Here is a 6460-nt window from a genome sequence, read left to right as displayed (position 1 = left end):
CAAAACGCAGGAACTAGATCCTGAATAATCTTATACAAACTTTCCAAACCAAAATATTTACATTTCGACTGTCTAAAGAAGAAAAAAGTTTGTAAATCTTAAAAAAAATTTTTTAATTTTTTCAAAATTTTTTTTAATTTTTAAAAAATGTAAATTTTACAAAAATGGTTAATTTTTTTGTTTTTTCTTCTACTTTGGATATTTTTTTGTAATATCTTCTTAGCAGGAAGTTGTTATAAACCACGAAATGACGATATACGATTTTCTCTAAAATCAATCGGAAAATTATCTGAAATGATAAAATCTGTTTAAATATATACGCGACATTAAACTATCCCTCGAGGTACCGTTTAATCTAATCTGCACCCTGAGGGACAATTTAATTTGTAACAGCCAAAATCATCAATTATTCGGATCAATGCCCTACATTTTAGTCATTATCCTCTTTGAGTTATTCTAGAATAAAATTTGCAAAATTTACTACTCAAATAAATAAATAAATAAATAAAATAAAATGTGAACCAAATATAAATTTAACAAATAATTTAAGGCATAACATTTTTCCAAAAATATATAAATTTCTTTACTCAAAATTGCTTGAATTTAAAAAATTATGATTCAAAACTTATACTTTTGATTTAGAAAAATTTTTTTTAAATCTTCCTGAAAAATAAATATATTAAATAACGAAAATACTCAATAATATCAATTTCAACAAAATTTTAATAATTGTTAAATAATTGTTATCAGTTTTTCGGTATAACGTAACTTATTTAACATTTTTCAAACCTGTTTTCAAAATCAAAGTTTTTTTAATCAACAGAAAAAATTAAAATTAAATTTTTTTCGAAAACAGTTTTAACAATGGAAAAGTATAAAGGTAAATTTTCCCCAGTCAAATATCTGTTTTATATATCCTTTAACTTATTTTAATCTGCTATAAATAACCGCCATGACGACGAATTATCCTATAATCCCCATATTATTAAACTTATAATTTTTCATTTTCTGCACTTTAAAAATTTATATTAAATTTCCTCTTTTATAAATTTCATCAATTTTTTATATTATAATATGTGTGTATTTTTTTTTATTTTATTTAAAAAAATTTTTTTTAAATAAAAAAAATTTTTTTTTTATTTTTTTATATTTTTTTATACAAAATTTTACAATTTCAAGAATTTTTAATTTTTCTGTTTTAAAAATTAATCCTATACCTTTATAATTTAAAAGCCTTGAATTTTTGAATATTTTTTACTGTATTTTTTAAAGAAAAAAAACTCATGTATTTTGGGAAATAAATGATTTTTTCGGTATAATAAAAAATGAACGTTAATAGAATATTTTCGTCTAAAGTCCATATTAAGAAAAAATATTGCACTAAAAATTGTTCATCAAAATATATTTCCAGACCTTTTAGGGTCTGTAATCATTAAAATCTATTGTGAAGCCATAGATGCCATAGAAAACTACTGCGCACGAGTATTAAGGAAGTTGTCTCGAGTGACAGTCTCTTTCAAAAGTAAGAAAGACATGGAAAAGATTTTGGCAAAACGTAAAATTAGAAATAACATTTTTCTGACTTTTGCAAATATTTTTTGAATGAAATTCATTTTTTTTTCAACAAAATTTAATAAAAAAAAAATAATAAAATAAAAAAAAATGCTATTAAAACAAGAAAAAATATTTCTTCTTTAAAAATAGCAGGAAATTTGATGTTCACGGATTAATTTTTTTAGAAATATTGGGTGTTTTATTTTTTTAAATCTTATATCAAATATAATAATTTAAATATTTTTCAAATTTTCAAATAAAATATCCAGTATCTAATCATTAGATGTTATAGAATTTAAAAAAAGCTCTACCGCACAAAAATTATTGAGAATTTTTATTCAAGTTTTCTGTATTAATTATATTAACATTTGTGATTTTTTTTTCTTTTAATTTTATTTTAAAGCATTTGTGAATTTAAATAAAAAATCTCGTTTAAGGGCATTTGAACCTTGATGACGTCACACATGCTTTGCACAATCTGTAACGTCATCAAGGTTCAAATGCCCTTAAAAACTTAAAATAAAACTTAACTTTAAATATTTTAAGACATTTAAAATTTTTTATATCAAACGATTAGATATACGAATAATTGAAAAATATATTTATAATTGAATTTATTAAATACAAAAAATAATATATTTATTAAAGGAAATTTCCTATAAAAGTTATATATAAAATGATAAAAAATTAAAGAATCTAAAGTTAACGAATTGATTGAAAGAGAATAAAACTCGATAAAAAGGGTATTAATTAGTCGCTCTAATAAAATAATCAAAAAGTTATAAATCTAAAGTGGACAAATTAATAGATGTAAAAAAAATTATAAATATTTAAAACATTCACTATTTATTCGTTATATTTAAAAAAAAATGTCTAATATTGAAATTAATTTTTTTTTATTTTTTAACTGGAGATAAAAGTTAAAAATAATTTTTAAGAGAAGGAATAATAATAATAATAAAAATAATAAAACTTATAATAACAATAATAAAAATAATAATAATTATAATAACTAAAATAATAATAATAATAATAATAATAATAATAATAATAATAATAATAATAATAATAATAATAATAATAATAATAATTTTATTATTATTATAATAACAAAAATAATAATTATTTATTAAAGAAATAATTTATTTATTTAATAATAATTATATTAATAATAAATAGAACTAGTGTTAAATGTTAATATCAATTTCTGCTGCTAGTTTCTTTCAGTCGTATAATTATTTTGCAGCAAAAAAAGAATGTATTGTGGGAGGGAGAGAATAGGGGAAGAGAAAAAAAGATAGGAAGGAAGAAGAATAGAGATTTATTCTTCACTGACGATGAGACTAGAGGGTAAATCTATGACTCACTCTTAGTCAGGAAGTTCCGCTTGACCAAGTTGCTAAAATTTTAGTGAAATGTCAATACGGAGCAGAAGCAATTAATCTTTTGTCTTTCCCTCGTTTTTATCAAACAAGAGATCAAATGTAGGAGAGTTGTCAACAAATTTTACTTGAATATTTATGTTATCACTTCTAATTTTATAGGGGTGAGAGAGAGAGAAGATTTAAGTTTCTTGTAACTAAAAGTTATAGAAAAAATATAATACATTATTTTTTATTATTATTATTATTATTATTATTATTTATTATTTTTATTATTATTATTTTTGTAATTTTTTATTATTTTTATTGTTATTATTATTTATTATTTTTATTATTTTTATTATTATTATTTTGTTATTTTTTATTATTTTTATGGTTATTATTATTTATTATTTTTATTACTTTTATTATTATTATTTTTGTTATTATTATTATTATTTTTTTATTATTATTTTTATTTCTATTCTCAAAACCTAAAACTTTCATTGATTATACAATGGAGCCGTTTTTTTTCTTGAATATTCAGAAATTTAAATAAAAATTCGATTTTGCTTACCGCGAGTACCTACTATTGAAAAAAGCCCCTGTCTTTGAACCACCATAACTCAATCACAGGCCGCCTAATCAAAAACAGAGATAAGGACTTAAGAGGGGAAAAATACATATATGAGCAGCTGAATATGATGCAATTTTTCTAAATAATTTTAAAGAATATATTTTAAAATAATTTTTTTTGCGATGTAATTGACAATATTTGGAATTATTGTCAAAATTGTATGTGAAAAAGATTCTTTAAAGATTTAGTGCAAAAAAAAGACAAAAATTTATGAACTTATAGTTTTTTTTTAAATTCTTTATCCGAATGTTGGTTAAATTTAATTTTATGATTCAGAATTTTAATCTAATTTCTACCTTTATTATTAATATTATAATTAAACTAGTTTAAAATTCTTTATTCGTGATTTTTTATACACAAAGATTTTAAAAAAATGTTCAAAATTTCATTTTTAAATAAGATTTTTCAAAAAATATTTAAGATTTAGATTTAAAAAAGATTTTTAAAAAATGTTTAAAATTACAATTTTAAAAAAGATTTTCAAAAAATATTTAAGATTTTAATTTTAAAAAAGATTTTTAAAAAATATTTAAGATTTCAATTTTAAAAAAAGATTTTTGAAAAATATTTAAGATTTTAATTTTAAAAAAGATTTTTAAACAAGATTTTTAAAAAATATTTAAGTTTTAGATTTAAAAAAAACCTTTTTAAAAAAGATTTTTAAAAAATATTTAAGATTTGAATTTTAAAATATATATTTTCAAAAATAGAAGACGATATACCTATTCAAGTTTCTAGTGATGACTCTTTTCAGGATTCTTTTGATCGATATATGAAACTTTAACCCCCAACTCGAGGGAAAATTTATAATATATGTAAGAAGTTTGCTGAAATTTTCAACTTCTTGACAGAAAATTTTTTTAATAAAAAAAAAAATAAAATAAAATGCGAGATAAAATTTGAGAAAAGAAAATTTGAAAATGATGTATTATAAGAGAAGAGGAGGGTGTATAGAAAATAAACTCGATTTCTTATTCCAAAATGGTAAAATTTTAGTCAGATTTTATCAACTGTTTGTTGTTTTCTTTTTTTATTTGGAAAATTTTTCAAAATTTCAAAATTTCAAAATTCAAAAATTCAAAAAAAAGAAATTTAAAAATTTGAAAATTCGAAAATTGAAAAAAAAGAAATTTGAATATATGAAAATTAAAACTAAAACCTGAAAATTTGTAGATTCGTAAATAAAATTAGGCGCAAAATCGCGTTTCTTTGGTATTTCTGAAGAAAAAGGTAAAAAGTAGTGCGGACTAGTTTAATTAAATTTTAGAGAAAAAATAAAAAAAAGACGTAATAAACAGTCAGCTCTCTAAACTTGACGAAGTGCTAAAAAATGTTCTTCAATTTTTTTTTTTTTTTTTTTTTTTTCTTTCTTTTGAAACTGTCGAGGACGTAAGCCACTTTACTTTGGCTAAGCAGCCCTGAGAAATGAAAGTACAACTCGACGTGTTCTCAACAAGATCATGTGCTCTGGAAGCTCGGGCAGCTTTAAAATTTGTCGAGTTCCGAGAGCTGTTTGTAGTAATGTTATATTTTGTCCTTATTAAGAAAAATAGAAATTCCACTGTGAATTATACATTTTGGTTCATTAAATTATTTCATAATTGCTATAAAATTCAACTCTCTCACTAATTGCATGGAACAAAAACAAAATTTCATATAATAGGCGTTGTAAATGGGTCAAAATTTCTCAAGTACCATTTCTTCTACTTTTTGAATTTTCAAAAGGTTTTTTCACCTCTGTTTTTTAATGTATTGTATAAATTTTACAAAAATTTAATATTTGACTCTTTTTCTGAAAATTAAAAAATATTTTTGCCTTTTTAAATTTTTTTTTTTTAACTAAAATTACAATAATTCAACAAACAAAACAAAAACAACACTTTTTTCTTTCTGAGCCATTTATTGTTAAATAAATGTTTTTAATATTTGTTATAATTTTTGTTAATATTACAATAGAAATTTTTTTTTTTAAATCTTTACTCTAATATTACAATTAATTTTGTTCTTTTATAAATGTTTATCATCAAATGTTTATAATGTTCGTTATAAATGTTTTTTTTTAATAAATGTTTATAATATTTGTTATAATTGTTGTTCATGCTACTATAAAATTTTTTTTTAAAATTCTTTACTTATATTACAATTAATTATGTTTGTTATAAATGTTTGTCATAAAATGTTTATAATGTTCGTTATAAATTAACTAAAAATGTTTTTTTTAAATAAATGTTTATAATATTTTTATAATTATTGTTAATATTACAATAATAATTAATTAGGGTTTTTTAATAAATGTCTTTTATCAAATGTTTATAATATTCGTTATAAATTAACTTTCAACTGGACAAAAATTAGCATATTTTCGTCTGTTCGAGTCATTTCCTTTCAATGGAAATTTAAGGTCTTCAAACTTTTATGATTTATAAAATTTAATGCAGATAAAAATTTAAACATTTAAAAAATAATCTGTGAAATGAAAATTTTTATATTTAAATTGAAATTAAAATTTAAACTCTCTTAAAATATTCTACTGCATACGATAATTACTAAGCAGGAAATTGAAATTCGTTTAAATCAGAATTTTTTTTCATTAAATGAAAAATGAAAAGTTCAATGATAATAAAATTTTAACAAAAATAAAAATTACCCAAAAATGAATGTGAGGACAATGAAAAATTTAGAAATATGAATTCATTCATAGAGAAAATTCATTTATCTGAAAAATAAAAATTCGAATTAATAAAATTTAAAAAAAAATGAAAATGAAAAAAAATCCGTTTTTCTTAAATAAAAATTGATGAAAAATAAATGAAGAGAAACAAAGTAAAATATACTGCGAGACTTTTATATTAGTTTTTATGTGCGGAGAAATATTTTTCTCCTATGGAAATTTAAAATTTATCTAGTC

The sequence above is a fragment of the Leptopilina heterotoma genome, unplaced genomic scaffold (assembly GCF_015476425.1).
Source record: "Leptopilina heterotoma isolate Lh14 unplaced genomic scaffold, ASM1547642v1 Lhet_181, whole genome shotgun sequence".
NCBI lineage: Eukaryota > Metazoa > Arthropoda > Insecta > Hymenoptera > Figitidae > Leptopilina > Leptopilina heterotoma.
Note: the sequence above shows the minus strand (reverse complement) of the source record.